The sequence below is a fragment of the Garra rufa genome, unplaced genomic scaffold (genome assembly GCF_049309525.1).
Source record: "Garra rufa unplaced genomic scaffold, GarRuf1.0 hap1_unplaced_060, whole genome shotgun sequence".
NCBI lineage: Eukaryota > Metazoa > Chordata > Actinopteri > Cypriniformes > Cyprinidae > Garra > Garra rufa.
Window position 1 is genome coordinate 24,976 of NW_027394335.1, and position 14,881 is coordinate 39,856.

At 51.6% G+C, this 14,881-nt stretch overlaps 53 non-coding genes across 53 annotated transcripts; 9 read left to right on the plus strand and 44 right to left on the minus strand.

The window, feature by feature from the left end:
- Positions 1 to 37: 37 nt before the first annotated feature.
- On the minus strand, positions 38 to 111 carry trnai-aau (transfer RNA isoleucine (anticodon AAU)). The gene has a single exon. It is a non-coding gene; the product is annotated as a tRNA-Ile (tRNA).
- Positions 112 to 208: 97 nt separating this feature from the next.
- On the minus strand, positions 209 to 280 carry trnaq-uug (transfer RNA glutamine (anticodon UUG)). The gene has a single exon. It is a non-coding gene; the product is annotated as a tRNA-Gln (tRNA).
- A 529-nt stretch (positions 281 to 809) lies between these two features.
- trnaa-agc (transfer RNA alanine (anticodon AGC)) lies at positions 810 to 882 on the plus strand. The gene has a single exon. It is a non-coding gene; the product is annotated as a tRNA-Ala (tRNA).
- Positions 883 to 1,036: 154 nt separating this feature from the next.
- On the minus strand, positions 1,037 to 1,108 carry trnaq-cug (transfer RNA glutamine (anticodon CUG)). Its single transcript has one exon. It is a non-coding gene; the product is annotated as a tRNA-Gln (tRNA).
- Positions 1,109 to 1,223: 115 nt separating this feature from the next.
- Positions 1,224 to 1,295, minus strand: trnaq-uug (transfer RNA glutamine (anticodon UUG)). The gene has a single exon. It is a non-coding gene; the product is annotated as a tRNA-Gln (tRNA).
- A 136-nt stretch (positions 1,296 to 1,431) lies between these two features.
- On the minus strand, positions 1,432 to 1,504 carry trnaf-gaa (transfer RNA phenylalanine (anticodon GAA)). Its single transcript has one exon. It is a non-coding gene; the product is annotated as a tRNA-Phe (tRNA).
- A 96-nt stretch (positions 1,505 to 1,600) lies between these two features.
- trnai-aau (transfer RNA isoleucine (anticodon AAU)) lies at positions 1,601 to 1,674 on the minus strand. The gene has a single exon. It is a non-coding gene; the product is annotated as a tRNA-Ile (tRNA).
- Positions 1,675 to 1,771: 97 nt separating this feature from the next.
- Positions 1,772 to 1,843, minus strand: trnaq-uug (transfer RNA glutamine (anticodon UUG)). The gene has a single exon. It is a non-coding gene; the product is annotated as a tRNA-Gln (tRNA).
- A 529-nt stretch (positions 1,844 to 2,372) lies between these two features.
- Positions 2,373 to 2,445, plus strand: trnaa-agc (transfer RNA alanine (anticodon AGC)). The gene has a single exon. It is a non-coding gene; the product is annotated as a tRNA-Ala (tRNA).
- A 154-nt stretch (positions 2,446 to 2,599) lies between these two features.
- On the minus strand, positions 2,600 to 2,671 carry trnaq-cug (transfer RNA glutamine (anticodon CUG)). Its single transcript has one exon. It is a non-coding gene; the product is annotated as a tRNA-Gln (tRNA).
- Positions 2,672 to 2,785: 114 nt separating this feature from the next.
- On the minus strand, positions 2,786 to 2,857 carry trnaq-uug (transfer RNA glutamine (anticodon UUG)). Its single transcript has one exon. It is a non-coding gene; the product is annotated as a tRNA-Gln (tRNA).
- A 136-nt stretch (positions 2,858 to 2,993) lies between these two features.
- Positions 2,994 to 3,066, minus strand: trnaf-gaa (transfer RNA phenylalanine (anticodon GAA)). Its single transcript has one exon. It is a non-coding gene; the product is annotated as a tRNA-Phe (tRNA).
- Positions 3,067 to 3,162: 96 nt separating this feature from the next.
- Positions 3,163 to 3,236, minus strand: trnai-aau (transfer RNA isoleucine (anticodon AAU)). Its single transcript has one exon. It is a non-coding gene; the product is annotated as a tRNA-Ile (tRNA).
- A 97-nt stretch (positions 3,237 to 3,333) lies between these two features.
- trnap-ugg (transfer RNA proline (anticodon UGG)) lies at positions 3,334 to 3,405 on the minus strand. Its single transcript has one exon. It is a non-coding gene; the product is annotated as a tRNA-Pro (tRNA).
- Positions 3,406 to 3,930: 525 nt separating this feature from the next.
- On the plus strand, positions 3,931 to 4,003 carry trnaa-agc (transfer RNA alanine (anticodon AGC)). The gene has a single exon. It is a non-coding gene; the product is annotated as a tRNA-Ala (tRNA).
- Positions 4,004 to 4,157: 154 nt separating this feature from the next.
- On the minus strand, positions 4,158 to 4,229 carry trnaq-cug (transfer RNA glutamine (anticodon CUG)). The gene has a single exon. It is a non-coding gene; the product is annotated as a tRNA-Gln (tRNA).
- Positions 4,230 to 4,343: 114 nt separating this feature from the next.
- Positions 4,344 to 4,415, minus strand: trnaq-uug (transfer RNA glutamine (anticodon UUG)). The gene has a single exon. It is a non-coding gene; the product is annotated as a tRNA-Gln (tRNA).
- A 136-nt stretch (positions 4,416 to 4,551) lies between these two features.
- Positions 4,552 to 4,624, minus strand: trnaf-gaa (transfer RNA phenylalanine (anticodon GAA)). The gene has a single exon. It is a non-coding gene; the product is annotated as a tRNA-Phe (tRNA).
- Positions 4,625 to 4,720: 96 nt separating this feature from the next.
- Positions 4,721 to 4,794, minus strand: trnai-aau (transfer RNA isoleucine (anticodon AAU)). Its single transcript has one exon. It is a non-coding gene; the product is annotated as a tRNA-Ile (tRNA).
- A 97-nt stretch (positions 4,795 to 4,891) lies between these two features.
- On the minus strand, positions 4,892 to 4,964 carry trnap-ugg (transfer RNA proline (anticodon UGG)). The gene has a single exon. It is a non-coding gene; the product is annotated as a tRNA-Pro (tRNA).
- Positions 4,965 to 5,493: 529 nt separating this feature from the next.
- On the plus strand, positions 5,494 to 5,566 carry trnaa-agc (transfer RNA alanine (anticodon AGC)). Its single transcript has one exon. It is a non-coding gene; the product is annotated as a tRNA-Ala (tRNA).
- Positions 5,567 to 5,720: 154 nt separating this feature from the next.
- trnaq-cug (transfer RNA glutamine (anticodon CUG)) lies at positions 5,721 to 5,792 on the minus strand. Its single transcript has one exon. It is a non-coding gene; the product is annotated as a tRNA-Gln (tRNA).
- A 114-nt stretch (positions 5,793 to 5,906) lies between these two features.
- On the minus strand, positions 5,907 to 5,978 carry trnaq-uug (transfer RNA glutamine (anticodon UUG)). The gene has a single exon. It is a non-coding gene; the product is annotated as a tRNA-Gln (tRNA).
- A 136-nt stretch (positions 5,979 to 6,114) lies between these two features.
- trnaf-gaa (transfer RNA phenylalanine (anticodon GAA)) lies at positions 6,115 to 6,187 on the minus strand. The gene has a single exon. It is a non-coding gene; the product is annotated as a tRNA-Phe (tRNA).
- A 96-nt stretch (positions 6,188 to 6,283) lies between these two features.
- Positions 6,284 to 6,357, minus strand: trnai-aau (transfer RNA isoleucine (anticodon AAU)). The gene has a single exon. It is a non-coding gene; the product is annotated as a tRNA-Ile (tRNA).
- A 97-nt stretch (positions 6,358 to 6,454) lies between these two features.
- On the minus strand, positions 6,455 to 6,526 carry trnap-ugg (transfer RNA proline (anticodon UGG)). The gene has a single exon. It is a non-coding gene; the product is annotated as a tRNA-Pro (tRNA).
- Positions 6,527 to 7,051: 525 nt separating this feature from the next.
- On the plus strand, positions 7,052 to 7,124 carry trnaa-agc (transfer RNA alanine (anticodon AGC)). Its single transcript has one exon. It is a non-coding gene; the product is annotated as a tRNA-Ala (tRNA).
- Positions 7,125 to 7,278: 154 nt separating this feature from the next.
- trnaq-cug (transfer RNA glutamine (anticodon CUG)) lies at positions 7,279 to 7,350 on the minus strand. The gene has a single exon. It is a non-coding gene; the product is annotated as a tRNA-Gln (tRNA).
- Positions 7,351 to 7,464: 114 nt separating this feature from the next.
- On the minus strand, positions 7,465 to 7,536 carry trnaq-uug (transfer RNA glutamine (anticodon UUG)). Its single transcript has one exon. It is a non-coding gene; the product is annotated as a tRNA-Gln (tRNA).
- Positions 7,537 to 7,672: 136 nt separating this feature from the next.
- On the minus strand, positions 7,673 to 7,745 carry trnaf-gaa (transfer RNA phenylalanine (anticodon GAA)). The gene has a single exon. It is a non-coding gene; the product is annotated as a tRNA-Phe (tRNA).
- Positions 7,746 to 7,841: 96 nt separating this feature from the next.
- trnai-aau (transfer RNA isoleucine (anticodon AAU)) lies at positions 7,842 to 7,915 on the minus strand. Its single transcript has one exon. It is a non-coding gene; the product is annotated as a tRNA-Ile (tRNA).
- A 97-nt stretch (positions 7,916 to 8,012) lies between these two features.
- On the minus strand, positions 8,013 to 8,084 carry trnap-ugg (transfer RNA proline (anticodon UGG)). The gene has a single exon. It is a non-coding gene; the product is annotated as a tRNA-Pro (tRNA).
- Positions 8,085 to 8,613: 529 nt separating this feature from the next.
- On the plus strand, positions 8,614 to 8,686 carry trnaa-agc (transfer RNA alanine (anticodon AGC)). The gene has a single exon. It is a non-coding gene; the product is annotated as a tRNA-Ala (tRNA).
- Positions 8,687 to 8,840: 154 nt separating this feature from the next.
- On the minus strand, positions 8,841 to 8,912 carry trnaq-cug (transfer RNA glutamine (anticodon CUG)). The gene has a single exon. It is a non-coding gene; the product is annotated as a tRNA-Gln (tRNA).
- A 114-nt stretch (positions 8,913 to 9,026) lies between these two features.
- trnaq-uug (transfer RNA glutamine (anticodon UUG)) lies at positions 9,027 to 9,098 on the minus strand. The gene has a single exon. It is a non-coding gene; the product is annotated as a tRNA-Gln (tRNA).
- Positions 9,099 to 9,234: 136 nt separating this feature from the next.
- trnaf-gaa (transfer RNA phenylalanine (anticodon GAA)) lies at positions 9,235 to 9,307 on the minus strand. The gene has a single exon. It is a non-coding gene; the product is annotated as a tRNA-Phe (tRNA).
- Positions 9,308 to 9,403: 96 nt separating this feature from the next.
- On the minus strand, positions 9,404 to 9,477 carry trnai-aau (transfer RNA isoleucine (anticodon AAU)). Its single transcript has one exon. It is a non-coding gene; the product is annotated as a tRNA-Ile (tRNA).
- A 97-nt stretch (positions 9,478 to 9,574) lies between these two features.
- On the minus strand, positions 9,575 to 9,646 carry trnap-ugg (transfer RNA proline (anticodon UGG)). The gene has a single exon. It is a non-coding gene; the product is annotated as a tRNA-Pro (tRNA).
- Positions 9,647 to 10,171: 525 nt separating this feature from the next.
- trnaa-agc (transfer RNA alanine (anticodon AGC)) lies at positions 10,172 to 10,244 on the plus strand. The gene has a single exon. It is a non-coding gene; the product is annotated as a tRNA-Ala (tRNA).
- Positions 10,245 to 10,398: 154 nt separating this feature from the next.
- Positions 10,399 to 10,470, minus strand: trnaq-cug (transfer RNA glutamine (anticodon CUG)). The gene has a single exon. It is a non-coding gene; the product is annotated as a tRNA-Gln (tRNA).
- A 114-nt stretch (positions 10,471 to 10,584) lies between these two features.
- On the minus strand, positions 10,585 to 10,656 carry trnaq-uug (transfer RNA glutamine (anticodon UUG)). The gene has a single exon. It is a non-coding gene; the product is annotated as a tRNA-Gln (tRNA).
- A 136-nt stretch (positions 10,657 to 10,792) lies between these two features.
- On the minus strand, positions 10,793 to 10,865 carry trnaf-gaa (transfer RNA phenylalanine (anticodon GAA)). The gene has a single exon. It is a non-coding gene; the product is annotated as a tRNA-Phe (tRNA).
- Positions 10,866 to 10,961: 96 nt separating this feature from the next.
- On the minus strand, positions 10,962 to 11,035 carry trnai-aau (transfer RNA isoleucine (anticodon AAU)). Its single transcript has one exon. It is a non-coding gene; the product is annotated as a tRNA-Ile (tRNA).
- Positions 11,036 to 11,132: 97 nt separating this feature from the next.
- Positions 11,133 to 11,205, minus strand: trnap-ugg (transfer RNA proline (anticodon UGG)). Its single transcript has one exon. It is a non-coding gene; the product is annotated as a tRNA-Pro (tRNA).
- A 529-nt stretch (positions 11,206 to 11,734) lies between these two features.
- On the plus strand, positions 11,735 to 11,807 carry trnaa-agc (transfer RNA alanine (anticodon AGC)). The gene has a single exon. It is a non-coding gene; the product is annotated as a tRNA-Ala (tRNA).
- Positions 11,808 to 11,961: 154 nt separating this feature from the next.
- trnaq-cug (transfer RNA glutamine (anticodon CUG)) lies at positions 11,962 to 12,033 on the minus strand. The gene has a single exon. It is a non-coding gene; the product is annotated as a tRNA-Gln (tRNA).
- Positions 12,034 to 12,147: 114 nt separating this feature from the next.
- On the minus strand, positions 12,148 to 12,219 carry trnaq-uug (transfer RNA glutamine (anticodon UUG)). Its single transcript has one exon. It is a non-coding gene; the product is annotated as a tRNA-Gln (tRNA).
- Positions 12,220 to 12,355: 136 nt separating this feature from the next.
- Positions 12,356 to 12,428, minus strand: trnaf-gaa (transfer RNA phenylalanine (anticodon GAA)). Its single transcript has one exon. It is a non-coding gene; the product is annotated as a tRNA-Phe (tRNA).
- Positions 12,429 to 12,524: 96 nt separating this feature from the next.
- Positions 12,525 to 12,598, minus strand: trnai-aau (transfer RNA isoleucine (anticodon AAU)). The gene has a single exon. It is a non-coding gene; the product is annotated as a tRNA-Ile (tRNA).
- A 97-nt stretch (positions 12,599 to 12,695) lies between these two features.
- trnaq-uug (transfer RNA glutamine (anticodon UUG)) lies at positions 12,696 to 12,767 on the minus strand. The gene has a single exon. It is a non-coding gene; the product is annotated as a tRNA-Gln (tRNA).
- A 529-nt stretch (positions 12,768 to 13,296) lies between these two features.
- trnaa-agc (transfer RNA alanine (anticodon AGC)) lies at positions 13,297 to 13,369 on the plus strand. The gene has a single exon. It is a non-coding gene; the product is annotated as a tRNA-Ala (tRNA).
- Positions 13,370 to 13,523: 154 nt separating this feature from the next.
- Positions 13,524 to 13,595, minus strand: trnaq-cug (transfer RNA glutamine (anticodon CUG)). The gene has a single exon. It is a non-coding gene; the product is annotated as a tRNA-Gln (tRNA).
- Positions 13,596 to 13,709: 114 nt separating this feature from the next.
- Positions 13,710 to 13,781, minus strand: trnaq-uug (transfer RNA glutamine (anticodon UUG)). Its single transcript has one exon. It is a non-coding gene; the product is annotated as a tRNA-Gln (tRNA).
- Between the last annotated feature and the right edge of the window lie 1,100 nt (positions 13,782 to 14,881).

The window sequence follows — 14,881 nt, forward strand, 5'->3', positions numbered from 1 at the left end:
GAAGAGCAGAGACGAGCTAACAGAGAACAAAAGACGTTGGCCCGTACGGGGATCGAACCCGCGACCTTGGCGTTATTAGCACCACGCTCTAACCAACTGAGCTAACCGGCCTGGCTCCGGCCAGACGTCTGCCCAATTTCCCCAAAATTTGCTGACTGCTCGTGGGCCCCTTAGCAGGCAGAAAAGCTTCAGGACCAAGCCTGACCACGGGCTCGTCCGGGATTTGAACCCGGGACCTCTCGCAACAAAAGCGAGAATCATACCCCTAGACCAACGAGCCACACTCACGCAGCTGGCGCACCGCCGCCTGCCCTCGAGCGACGCTCTTCACGTGGCTTTGAATGCAGGGAGCATCCGGAAGTCTGCGCTTGTGGCAAAAAGCACCTCGATTTCTGAGAAACTTGTTTCTGCCCTGCTCTACTCACCCTGTTACGGTCCTCAGGGGTGCAGACTTACTTGACCGCAACAGTCACTTCTGATACAGGATCACAATCTTGTGAAAGCCAAGTGGATCGTTTGTAATAAAGCAACAACAACAAGAAAGCCCAAAAAACAACATTAAAAACACTGAATGAAACAAGCAAGCATTAGAAGAAATGAGTCTAAAAACAAACAAGTTGGCGGCGATCATAATAACCAAAAGCAAAGAAGACAAATAGCAACAACAAAAGAAAGAAAAAATTAACTGCAATGGAAGAAATGACACACCTCGAGACAAGGTCAAAGGCAAAGGAATGAAAGTGGGCCTTTGAATGGATTCAATAATGGTGGTGGACCTAACAGGGAGAAGATTCTGCCTTCTGCGGCCAGGGGAATTAGCTCAAATGGTAGAGCGCTCGCTTAGCATGCGAGAGGTAGCGGGATCGATGCCCGCATTCTCCAAAGGGCTCCTGACCTTTTACGAGCACGTCCCCAAGGAGACAGACTGCGCTTTTTGCGGTGCGAAACGTACCCTCGCAGTTGCGTGAGCCTTTGGGGCCCACTGCTGTCAAAAGGATTTCTCAGAACGGGCCCTGCGCACATTCGTGGCAAAAGCAGGTCCCACCGAGATTTTAACTCGGATCGCTGGATTCAGAGTCCAGAGTGCTAACCATTACACCATGGAACCTTGACGAGAGAGGCCGCTGCTCAGAGGAAAGCAAAGAAGAAGTCGCTTACGGCTCACCAGCAACAAAAAATAAAGTTGAGCCTTTTTTGTTTTTATCTGCCGCAAGAAGGCACGTAGGTTCCACCGAGATTTGAACTCGGATCGCTGGATTCAAAGTCCAGAGTGCTAACCGTTACACCATGGAACCACGAGCGCCTCTTTGACAGCTGACCTGGAGGTAGATAGTGTTGCGGCTAGGGGGAACCAGTCAGAGCGAGGGGTTGTATCCCAGTGAGTTTTGGTCACTGGCCACCCTCGACCAAAAGACAAAAGAAAGCTGCATCTGCCGAAACCCGGGATTGAACCAGGGACCTTTAGATCTTCAGTCTAACGCTCTCCCAACTGAGCTATTTCGGCCACATCCCCCTAGGGTTTGGTCTGCAGGGGTTTACGTGACACCACCCGTCGCTTTGAGAGAAGAGCAGAGACGAGCTAACAGAGAACAAAAGACGTTGGCCCGTACGGGGATCGAACCCGCGACCTTGGCGTTATTAGCACCACGCTCTAACCAACTGAGCTAACCGGCCTGGCTCCGGACAGACGTCTGCCCAATTTCCCCAAAATTTGCTGACTGCTCGTGGGCCCCTTAGCAGGCAGAAAAGCTTCAGGACCAAGCCTGACCACGGGCTCGTCCGGGATTTGAACCCGGGACCTCTCGCAACAAAAGCGAGAATCATACCCCTAGACCAACGAGCCACACTCACGCAGCTGGCGCACCGCCGCCTGCCCTCGAGCGACGCTCTTCACGTGGCTTTGAATGCAGGGAGCATCCGGAAGTCTGCGCTTGTGGCAAAAAGCACCTCGATTTCTGAGAAACTTGTTTCTGCCCTGCTCTACTCACCCTGTTACGGTCCTCAGGGGTGCAGACTTACTTGACCGCAACAGTCACTTCTGATACAGGATCACAATCTTGTGAAAGCCAAGTGGATCGTTTGTAATAAAGCAACAACAACAAGAAAGCCCAAAAAACAACATTAAAAACACTGAATGAAACAAGCAAGCATTAGAAGAAATGAGTCTAAAAACAAACAAGTTGGCGGCGATCATAATAACCAAAAGCAAAGAAGACAAATAGCAACAACAAAAGAAAGAAAAAATTAACTGCAATGGAAGAAATGACACACCTCGAGACAAGGTCAAAGGCAAAGGAATGAAAGTGGGCCTTTGAATGGATTCAATAATGGTGGTGGACCTAACAGGGAGAAGATTCTGCCTTCTGCGGCCAGGGGAATTAGCTCAAATGGTAGAGCGCTCGCTTAGCATGCGAGAGGTAGCGGGATCGATGCCCGCATTCTCCAAAGGGCTCCTGACCTTTTACGAGCACGTCCCCAAGGAGACAGACTGCGCTTTTTGCGGTGCGAAACGTACCCTCGCAGTTGCGTGAGCCTTTGGGGCCCACTGCTGTCAAAAGGATTTCTCAGAACGGGCCCTGCGCACATTCGTGGCAAAAGCAGGTCCCACCGAGATTTTAACTCGGATCGCTGGATTCAGAGTCCAGAGTGCTAACCATTACACCATGGAACCTTGACGAGAGAGGCCGCTGCTCAGAGGAAAGCAAAGAAGAAGTCGCTTACGGCTCACCAGCAACAAAAATAAAGTTGAGCCTTTTTTGTTTTTATCTGCCGCAAGAAGGCACGTAGGTTCCACCGAGATTTGAACTCGGATCGCTGGATTCAAAGTCCAGAGTGCTAACCGTTACACCATGGAACCACGAGCGCCTCTTTGACAGCTGACCTGGAGGTAGATAGTGTTGCGGCTAGGGGGAACCAGTCAGAGCGAGGGGTTGTATCCCAGTGAGTTTTGGTCACTGGCCACCCTCGACCAAAAGACAAAAGAAAGCTGCATCTGCCGAAACCCGGGATTGAACCAGGGACCTTTAGATCTTCAGTCTAACGCTCTCCCAACTGAGCTATTTCGGCCACATCCCCCTAGGGTTTGGTCTGCAGGGGTTTACGTGACACCACCCGTCGCTTTGAGAGAAGAGCAGAGACGAGCTAACAGAGAACAAAAGACGTTGGCCCGTACGGGGATCGAACCCGCGACCTTGGCGTTATTAGCACCACGCTCTAACCAACTGAGCTAACCGGCCTGGCTCCGGACAGACGTCTGCCCAATTTCCCCAAAATTTGCTGACTGCTCGTGGGCCCCTTAGCAGGCAGAAAAGCTTCAGGACCAAGCCTGAACACGGGCTCGTCCGGGATTTGAACTCGGGACCTCTCGCACCCAAAGCGAGAATCATACCCCTAGACCAACGAGCCACGCTCACGCAGCTGGCGCACCGCCGCCTGCCCTCGAGCGACGCTCTTCACGTGGCTTTGAATGCAGGGAGCATCCGGAAGTCTGCGCTTGTGGCAAAAAGCACCTCGATTTCTGAGAAACTTGTTTCTGCCCTGCTCTACTCACCCTGTTACGGTCCTCAGGGGTGCAGACTTACTTGACCGCAACAGTCACTTCTGATACAGGATCACAATCTTGTGAAAGCCAAGTGGATCGTTTGTAATAAAGCAACAACAACAAGAAAGCCCAAAAAACAACATTAAAAACACTGAATGAAACAAGCAAGCATTAGAAGAAATGAGTCTAAAAACAAACAAGTTGGCGGCGATCATAATAACCAAAAGCAAAGAAGACAAATAGCAACAACAAAAGAAAGAAAAAATTAACTGCAATGGAAGAAATGACACACCTCGAGACAAGGTCAAAGGCAAAGGAATGAAAGTGGGCCTTTGAATGGATTCAATAATGGTGGTGGACCTAACAGGGAGAAGATTCTGCTGTGGCCAGGGGAATTAGCTCAAATGGTAGAGTGCTCGCTTAGCATGCGAGAGGTAGCGGGATCGATGCCCGCATTCTCCAAAGGGCTCCTGCCCTTTTACGCGCACGTCCCCAAGGAGACAGACTGCGCTTTTTGCGGTGCGAAACGTACCCTCGCAGTTGCGTGAGCCTTTGGGTCCCACTGCTGTCAAAAGGATTTCTCAGAACGGGCCCTGCGCACATTCGTGGCAAAAGCAGGTCCCACCGAGATTTGAACTCGGATCGCTGGATTCAGAGTCCAGAGTGCTAACCATTACACCATGGAACCTTGACGAGAGAGGCCGCTGCTCAGAGGAAAGCAAAGAAGAAGTCGCTTACGGCTCACCAGCAACAAAAATAAAGTTGAGCCTTTTTTGTTTTTATCTGCCGCAAGAAGGCACGTAGGTTCCACCGAGATTTGAACTCGGATCGCTGGATTCAAAGTCCAGAGTGCTAACCGTTACACCATGGAACCACGAGCGCCTCTTTGACAGCTGACCTGGAGGTAGATAGTGTTGCGGCTAGGGGGAACCAGTCAGAGCGAGGGGTTGTATCCCAGTGAGTTTTGGTCACTGGCCACCCTCGACCAAAAGACAAAAGAAAGCTGCATCTGCCGAAACCCGGGATTGAACCAGGGACCTTTAGATCTTCAGTCTAACGCTCTCCCAACTGAGCTATTTCGGCCACATCCCCCTAGGGTTTGGTCTGCAGGGGTTTACGTGACACCACCCGTCGCTTTGAGAGAAGAGCAGAGACGAGCTAACAGAGAACAAAAGACGTTGGCCCATACGGGGATCGAACCCGCGACCTTGGCGTTATTAGCACCACGCTCTAACCAACTGAGCTAACCGGCCTGGCTCCGGCCAGACGTCTGCCCAATTTCCCCAAAATTTACTGACTGCTCGTGGGCCCCTTAGCAGGCAGAAAAGCTTCAGGACCAAGCCTGACCACGGGCTCGTCCGGGATTTTGAACCCGGGACCTCTCGCACCCAAAGCGAGAATCATACCCCTAGACCAACGAGCCACGCTCACGCAGCTGGCGCACCGCCGCCTGCCCTCGAGCGACGCTCTTCACGTGGCTTTGAATGCAGGGAGCATCCGGAAGTCTGCGCTTGTGGCAAAAAGCACCTCGATTTCTGAGAAACTTGTTTCTGCCCTGCTCTACTCACCCTGTTACGGTCCTCAGGGGTGCAGACTTACTTGACCGCAACAGTCACTTCTGATACAGGATCACAATCTTGTGAAAGCCAAGTGGATCGTTTGTAATAAAGCAACAACAACAAGAAAGCCCAAAAAACAACATTAAAAACACTGAATGAAACAAGCAAGCATTAGAAGAAATGAGTCTAAAAACAAACAAGTTGGCGGCGATCATAATAACCAAAAGCAAAGAAGACAAATAGCAACAACAAAAGAAAGAAAAAATTAACTGCAATGGAAGAAATGACACACCTCGAGACAAGGTCAAAGGCAAAGGAATGAAAGTGGGCCTTTGAATGGATTCAATAATGGTGGTGGACCTAACAGGGAGAAGATTCTGCCTTCTGCGGCCAGGGGAATTAGCTCAAATGGTAGAGCGCTCGCTTAGCATGCGAGAGGTAGCGGGATCGATGCCCGCATTCTCCAAAGGGCTCCTGACCTTTTACGAGCACGTCCCCAAGGAGACAGACTGCGCTTTTTGCGGTGCGAAACGTACCCTCGCAGTTGCGTGAGCCTTTGGGGCCCACTGCTGTCAAAAGGATTTCTCAGAACGGGCCCTGCGCACATTCGTGGCAAAAGCAGGTCCCACCGAGATTTGAACTCGGATCGCTGGATTCAGAGTCCAGAGTGCTAACCATTACACCATGGAACCTTGACGAGAGAGGCCGCTGCTCAGAGGAAAGCAAAGAAGAAGTCGCTTACGGCTCACCAGCAACAAAAATAAAGTTGAGCCTTTTTTGTTTTTATCTGCCGCAAGAAGGCACGTAGGTTCCACCGAGATTTGAACTCGGATCGCTGGATTCAAAGTCCAGAGTGCTAACCGTTACACCATGGAACCACGAGCGCCTCTTTGACAGCTGACCTGGAGGTAGATAGTGTTGCGGCTAGGGGGAACCAGTCAGAGCGAGGGGTTGTATCCCAGTGAGTTTTGGTCACTGGCCACCCTCGACCAAAAGACAAAAGAAAGCTGCATCTGCCGAAACCCGGGATTGAACCAGGGACCTTTAGATCTTCAGTCTAACGCTCTCCCAACTGAGCTATTTCGGCCACATCCCCCTAGGGTTTGGTCTGCAGGGGTTTACGTGACACCACCCGTCGCTTTGAGAGAAGAGCAGAGACGAGCTAACAGAGAACAAAAGACGTTGGCCCGTACGGGGATCGAACCCGCGACCTTGGCGTTATTAGCACCACGCTCTAACCAACTGAGCTAACCGGCCTGGCTCCGGACAGACGTCTGCCCAATTTCCCCAAAATTTGCTGACTGCTCGTGGGCCCCTTAGCAGGCAGAAAAGCTTCAGGACCAAGCCTGAACACGGGCTCGTCCGGGATTTGAACTCGGGACCTCTCGCACCCAAAGCGAGAATCATACCCCTAGACCAACGAGCCACGCTCACGCAGCTGGCGCACCGCCGCCTGCCCTCGAGCGACGCTCTTCACGTGGCTTTGAATGCAGGGAGCATCCGGAAGTCTGCGCTTGTGGCAAAAAGCACCTCGATTTCTGAGAAACTTGTTTCTGCCCTGCTCTACTCACCCTGTTACGGTCCTCAGGGGTGCAGACTTACTTGACCGCAACAGTCACTTCTGATACAGGATCACAATCTTGTGAAAGCCAAGTGGATCGTTTGTAATAAAGCAACAACAACAAGAAAGCCCAAAAAACAACATTAAAAACACTGAATGAAACAAGCAAGCATTAGAAGAAATGAGTCTAAAAACAAACAAGTTGGCGGCGATCATAATAACCAAAAGCAAAGAAGACAAATAGCAACAACAAAAGAAAGAAAAAATTAACTGCAATGGAAGAAATGACACACCTCGAGACAAGGTCAAAGGCAAAGGAATGAAAGTGGGCCTTTGAATGGATTCAATAATGGTGGTGGACCTAACAGGGAGAAGATTCTGCTGTGGCCAGGGGAATTAGCTCAAATGGTAGAGTGCTCGCTTAGCATGCGAGAGGTAGCGGGATCGATGCCCGCATTCTCCAAAGGGCTCCTGCCCTTTTACGCGCACGTCCCCAAGGAGACAGACTGCGCTTTTTGCGGTGCGAAACGTACCCTCGCAGTTGCGTGAGCCTTTGGGTCCCACTGCTGTCAAAAGGATTTCTCAGAACGGGCCCTGCGCACATTCGTGGCAAAAGCAGGTCCCACCGAGATTTGAACTCGGATCGCTGGATTCAGAGTCCAGAGTGCTAACCATTACACCATGTAACCTTGACGAGAGAGGCCGCTGCTCAGAGGAAAGCAAAGAAGAAGTCGCTTACGGCTCACCAGCAACAAAAATAAAGTTGAGCCTTTTTTGTTTTTATCTGCCGCAAGAAGGCACGTAGGTTCCACCGAGATTTGAACTCGGATCGCTGGATTCAAAGTCCAGAGTGCTAACCGTTACACCATGGAACCACGAGCGCCTCTTTGACAGCTGACCTGGAGGTAGATAGTGTTGCGGCTAGGGGGAACCAGTCAGAGCGAGGGGTTGTATCCCAGTGAGTTTTGGTCACTGGCCACCCTCGACCAAAAGACAAAAGAAAGCTGCATCTGCCGAAACCCGGGATTGAACCAGGGACCTTTAGATCTTCAGTCTAACGCTCTCCCAACTGAGCTATTTCGGCCACATCCCCGTAGGGTTTGGTCTGCAGGGGTTTACGTGACACCACCCGTCGCTTTGAGAGAAGAGCAGAGACGAGCTAACAGAGAACAAAAGACGTTGGCCCGTACGGGGATCGAACCCGCGACCTTGGCGTTATTAGCACCACGCTCTAACCAACTGAGCTAACCGGCCTGGCTCCGGCCAGACGTCTGCCCAATTTCCCCAAAATTTGCTGACTGCTCGTGGGCCCCTTAGCAGGCAGAAAAGCTTCAGGACCAAGCCTGACCACGGGCTCGTCCGGGATTTGAACCCGGGACCTCTCGCACCCAAAGCGAGAATCATACCCCTAGACCAACGAGCCACGCTCACGCAGCTGGCGCACCGCCGCCTGCCCTCGAGCGACGCTCTTCACGTGGCTTTGAATGCAGGGAGCATCCGGAAGTCTGCGCTTGTGGCAAAAAGCACCTCGATTTCTGAGAAACTTGTTTCTGCCCTGCTCTACTCACCCTGTTACGGTCCTCAGGGGTGCAGACTTACTTGACCGCAACAGTCACTTCTGATACAGGATCACAATCTTGTGAAAGCCAAGTGGATCGTTTGTAATAAAGCAACAACAACAAGAAAGCCCAAAAAACAACATTAAAAACACTGAATGAAACAAGCAAGCATTAGAAGAAATGAGTCTAAAAACAAACAAGTTGGCGGCGATCATAATAACCAAAAGCAAAGAAGACAAATAGCAACAACAAAAGAAAGAAAAAATTAACTGCAATGGAAGAAATGACACACCTCGAGACAAGGTCAAAGGCAAAGGAATGAAAGTGGGCCTTTGAATGGATTCAATAATGGTGGTGGACCTAACAGGGAGAAGATTCTGCCTTCTGCGGCCAGGGGAATTAGCTCAAATGGTAGAGCGCTCGCTTAGCATGCGAGAGGTAGCGGGATCGATGCCCGCATTCTCCAAAGGGCTCCTGACCTTTTACGAGCACGTCCCCAAGGAGACAGACTGCGCTTTTTGCGGTGCGAAACGTACCCTCGCAGTTGCGTGAGCCTATGGGGCCCACTGCTGTCAAAAGGATTTCTCAGAACAGGCCCTGCGCACATTCGTGGCAAAAGCAGGTCCCACCGAGATTTGAACTCGGATCGCTGGATTCAGAGTCCAGAGTGCTAATCATTACACCATGGAACCTTGACGAGAGAGGCCGCTGCTCAGAGGAAAGCAAAGAAGAAGTCGCTTACGGCTCACCAGCAACAAAAATAAAGTTGAGCCTTTTTTGTTTTTATCTGCCGCAAGAAGGCACGTAGGTTCCACCGAGATTTGAACTCGGATCGCTGGATTCAAAGTCCAGAGTGCTAACCGTTACACCATGGAACCACGAGCGCCTCTTTGACAGCTGACCTGGAGGTAGATAGTGTTGCGGCTAGGGGGAACCAGTCAGAGCGAGGGGTTGTATCCCAGTGAGTTTTGGTCACTGGCCACCCTCGACCAAAAGACAAAAGAAAGCTGCATCTGCCGAAACCCGGGATTGAACCAGGGACCTTTAGATCTTCAGTCTAACGCTCTCCCAAATGAGCTATTTCAGCCACATCCCCCTAGGGTTTGGTCTGCAGGGGTTTACGTGACACCACCCGTCGCTTTGAGAGAAGAGCAGAGACGAGCTAACAGAGAACAAAAGACGTTGGCCCGTACGGGGATCGAACCCGCGACCTTGGCGTTATTAGCACCACGCTCTAACCAACTGAGCTAACCGGCCTTGCTCCGGACAGACGTCTGCCCAATTTCCCCAAAATTTGCTGACTGCTCGTGGGCCCCTTAGCAGGCAGAAAAGCTTCAGGACCAAGCCTGACCACGGGCTCGTCCGGGATTTGAACCCGGGACCTCTCGCACCCAAAGCGAGAATCATACCCCTAGACCAACGAGCCACGCTCACGCAGCTGGCGCACCGCCGCCTGCCCTCGAGCGACGCTCTTCACGTGGCTTTGAATGCAGGGAGCATCCGGAAGTCTGCGCTTGTGGCAAAAAGCACCTCGATTTCTGAGAAACTTGTTTCTGCCCTGCTCTACTCACCCTGTTACGGTCCTCAGGGGTGCAGACTTACTTGACCGCAACAGTCACTTCTGATACAGGATCACAATCTTGTGAAAGCCAAGTGGATCGTTTGTAATAAAGCAACAACAACAAGAAAGCCCAAAAAACAACATTAAAAACACTGAATGAAACAAGCAAGCATTAGAAGAAATGAGTCTAAAAACAAACAAGTTGGCGGCGATCATAATAACCAAAAGCAAAGAAGACAAATAGCAACAACAAAAGAAAGAAAAAATTAACTGCAATGGAAGAAATGACACACCTCGAGACAAGGTCAAAGGCAAAGGAATGAAAGTGGGCCTTTGAATGGATTCAATAATGGTGGTGGACCTAACAGGGAGAAGATTCTGCTGTGGCCAGGGGAATTAGCTCAAATGGTAGAGTGCTCGCTTAGCATGCGAGAGGTAGCGGGATCGATGCCCGCATTCTCCAAAGGGCTCCTGCCCTTTTACGCGCACGTCCCCAAGGAGACAGACTGCGCTTTTTGCGGTGCGAAACGTACCCTCGCAGTTGCGTGAGCCTTTGGGTCCCACTGCTGTCAAAAGGATTTCTCAGAACGGGCCCTGCGCACATTCGTGGCAAAAGCAGGTCCCACCGAGATTTGAACTCGGATCGCTGGATTCAGAGTCCAGAGTGCTAACCATTACACCATGGAACCTTGACGAGAGAGGCCGCTGCTCAGAGGAAAGCAAAGAAGAAGTCGCTTACGGCTCACCAGCAACAAAAATAAAGTTGAGCCTTTTTTGTTTTTATCTGCCGCAAGAAGGCACGTAGGTTCCACCGAGATTTGAACTCGGATCGCTGGATTCAAAGTCCAGAGTGCTAACCGTTACACCATGGAACCACGAGCGCCTCTTTGACAGCTGACCTGGAGGTAGATAGTGTTGCGGCTAGGGGGAACCAGTCAGAGCGAGGGGTTGTATCCCAGTGAGTTTTGGTCACTGGCCACCCTCGACCAAAAGACAAAAGAAAGCTGCATCTGCCGAAACCCGGGATTGAACCAGGGACCTTTAGATCTTCAGTCTAACGCTCTCCCAACTGAGCTATTTCGGCCACATCCCCCTAGGGTTTGGTCTGCAGGGGTTTACGTGACACCACCCGTCGCTTTGAGAGAAGAGCAGAGACGAGCTAACAGAGAACAAAAGACGTTGGCCCGTACGGGGATCGAACCCGCGACCTTGGCGTTATTAGCACCACGCTCTAACCAACTGAGCTAACCGGCCCTGCTCCGGCCAGACGTCTGCCCAATTTCCCCAAAATTTACTGACTGCTCGTGGGCCCCTTAGCAGGCAGAAAAGCTTCAGGACCAAGCCTGACCACGGGCTCGTCCGGGATTTTGAACCCGGGACCTCTCGCACCCAAAGCGAGAATCATACCCCTAGACCAACGAGCCACGCTCACGCAGCTGGCGCACCGCCGCCTGCCCTCGAGCGACGCTCTTCACGTGGCTTTGAATGCAGGGAGCATCCGGAAGTCTGCGCTTGTGGCAAAAAGCACCTCGATTTCTGAGAAACGTGTTTCTGCCCTGCTCTACTCACCCTGTTACCGTCCTCAGGGGTGCAGACTTACTTGACCGCAACAGTCACTTCTGATACAGGATCACAATCTTGTGAAAGCCAAGTGGATCGTTTGTAATAAAGCAACAACAACAAGAAAGCCCAAAAAACAACATTAAAAACACTGAATGAAACAAGCAAGCATTAGAAGAAATGAGTCTAAAAACAAACAAGTTGGCGGCGATCATAATAACCAAAAGCAAAGAAGACAAATAGCAACAACAAAAGAAAGAAAAAATTAACTGCAATGGAAGAAATGACACACCTCGAGACAAGGTCAAAGGCAAAGGAATGAAAGTGGGCCTTTGAATGGATTCAATAATGGTGGTGGACCTAACAGGGAGAAGATTCTGCCTTCTGCGGCCAGGGGAATTAGCTCAAATGGTAGAGCGCTCGCTTAGCATGCGAGAGGTAGCGGGATCGATGCCCGCATTCTCCAAAGGGCTCCTGACCTTTTACGAGCACGTCCCCAAGGAGACAGACTGCGCTTTTTGCGGTGCGAAACGTACCCTCGCAGTTGCGTGAGCCTTTGGGGCCCACTGCTGTCAAAAGGATTTCTCAGAACGGGCCCTGCGCACATTCGTGGCAAAAGCAGGTCCCACCGAGATTTGAACTCTGATCGCTGGATTCAGAGTCCAGAGTGCTAATCATTACACCATGGAACCTTGACGAGAGAGGCCGCTGCTCAGAGGAAAGCAAAGAAGAAGTCGCTTACGGCTCACCAGCAACAAAAATAAAGTTGAGCCTTTTTTGTTTTTATCTGCCGCAAGAAGGCACGTAGGTTCCACCGAGATTTGAACTCGGATCGCTGGATTCAAAGTCCAGAGTGCTAACCGTTACACCATGGAACCACGAGCGCCTCTTTGACAGCTGACCTGGAGGTAGATAGTGTTGCGGCTAGGGGGAACCAGTCAGAGCGAGGGGTTGTATCCCAGTGAGTTTTGGTCACTGGCCACCCTCGACCAAAAGACAAAAGAAAGCTGCATCTGCCGAAACCCGGGATTGAACCAGGGACCTTTAGATCTTCAGTCTAACGCTCTCCCAACTGAGCTATTTCGGCCACATCCCCCTAGGGTTTGGTCTGCAGGGGTTTACGTGACACCACCCGTCGCTTTGAGAGAAGAGCAGAGACGAGCTAACAGAGAACAAAAGACGTTGGCCCGTACGGGGATCGAACCCGCGACCTTGGCGTTATTAGCACCACGCTCTAACCAACTGAGCTAACCGGCCTGGCTCCGGCCAGACGTCTGCCCAATTTCCCCAAAATTTGCTGACTGCTCGTGGGCCCCTTAGCAGGCAGAAAAGCTTCAGGACCAAGCCTGACCACGGGCTCGTCCGGGATTTGAACCCGGGACCTCTCGCAACAAAAGCGAGAATCATACCCCTAGACCAACGAGCCACACTCACGCAGCTGGCGCACCGCCGCCTGCCCTCGAGCGACGCTCTTCACGTGGCTTTGAATGCAGGGAGCATCCGGAAGTCTGCGCTTGTGGCAAAAAGCACCTCGATTTCTGAGAAACTTGTTTCTGCCCTGCTCTACTCACCCTGTTACGGTCCTCAGGGGTGCAGACTTACTTGACCGCAACAGTCACTTCTGATACAGGATCACAATCTTGTGAAAGCCAAGTGGATCGTTTGTAATAAAGCAACAACAACAAGAAAGCCCAAAAAACAACATTAAAAACACTGAATGAAACAAGCAAGCATTAGAAGAAATGAGTCTAAAAACAAACAAGTTGGCGGCGATCATAATAACCAAAAGCAAAGAAGACAAATAGCAACAACAAAAGAAAGAAAAAATTAACTGCAATGGAAGAAATGACACACCTCGAGACAAGGTCAAAGGCAAAGGAATGAAAGTGGGCCTTTGAATGGATTCAATAATGGTGGTGGACCTAACAGGGAGAAGATTCTGCCTTCTGCGGCCAGGGGAATTAGCTCAAATGGTAGAGCGCTCGCTTAGCATGCGAGAGGTAGCGGGATCGATGCCCGCATTCTCCAAAGGGCTCCTGACCTTTTACGAGCACGTCCCCAAGGAGACAGACTGCGCTTTTTGCGGTGCGAAACGTACCCTCGCAGTTGCGTGAGCCTTTGGGGCCCACTGCTGTCAAAAGGATTTCTCAGAACGGGCCCTGCGCACATTCGTGGCAAAAGCAGGTCCCACCGAGATTTTAACTCGGATCGCTGGATTCAGAGTCCAGAGTGCTAACCATTACACCATGGAACCTTGACGAGAGAGGCCGCTGCTCAGAGGAAAGCAAAGAAGAAGTCGCTTACGGCTCACCAGCAACAAAAATAAAGTTGAGCCTTTTTTGTTTTTATCTGCCGCAAGAAGGCACGTAGGTTCCACCGAGATTTGAACTCGGATCGCTGGATTCAAAGTCCAGAGTGCTAACCGTTACACCATGGAACCACGAGCGCCTCTTTGACAGCTGACCTGGAGGTAGTACATTATATGGGTTCGTGGAAATTTCCCCATTCATTTAAATTGCCATTGGGCAAATAGTGGTTCGGTGGGACCGTAGTGTGGATTTGGATCCCGTTTGCAGATTATTTAACTGGCCAACGGGACGTTTCGACTTACTTTTTTTTCCGTTGGGGTAGTCGGGACCAATAGGGCTGCGGACGCCTCTAGGGGGCGATGAGCCCCCACTGGCCTACCCCCCACTGCCCCAGCCCTCCCCCCCCACTGTCCTTGAACCTATTATTCGTCCATTTTCCATTGCTTTGCAAGGCAAAGTGGGGAATTTGCTCCCACGAACCTACTATTTGTCCATTTCTCATTTGAGTGAATGACTGCGGTGGGGGTCTTCGTCCCAGCGACCCTCTATTTGTCCACAGCCCTACCGGTTTGATGGGGGGACCCCCGTCCCACGAACCCACTATTTGTCCATTTGCCCATTATTGTTACGGAACGGCCGCGGAACCCCCCGGGACCCCCTCCCCGGCCACTAGCCCCGCCCCCAAGGTCCCACGAACCCACTATTTGTCAATTTGCCCATTATTTTTACGGAACGTCCCCGGAACCCCCCGGGACCCCCTCCCCGGCCACGAGCCCCGCCCCCGAGGTCCCACGAACCTACTATTTGTCCATTTCTCATTTGAGTGAATGACTCCGGTGGGGGTCTTCGTCCCAGCGACCCTCTATTTGTCCACAGCCCTACCGGTTTGATGGGGGGACCCCCGTCCCACGAACCCACTATTTGTCCATTTGCCCATTATTGTTACGGAACGTCCCCGGAACCCCCCGGGACCCCCTCCCCGGCCACGAGCCCCGCCCCCAAGGTCCCACGAACCCACTATTTGTCCATTTGCCCATTATTGTTACGGAACGTCCCCGGAACCCCCCGGGACCCCCTCCCCGGCCACTAGCCCCGCCCCCAAGGTCCCGCGAACCCACTATTTGTCCATTTGCCCATTATTGTTACGGAACGTCCCCGGAACCCCCCGGGACCCCCTCCCCGGCCACTAGCCCCGCCCCCAAGGTCCCACGAACCCACTATTTGTCCATTT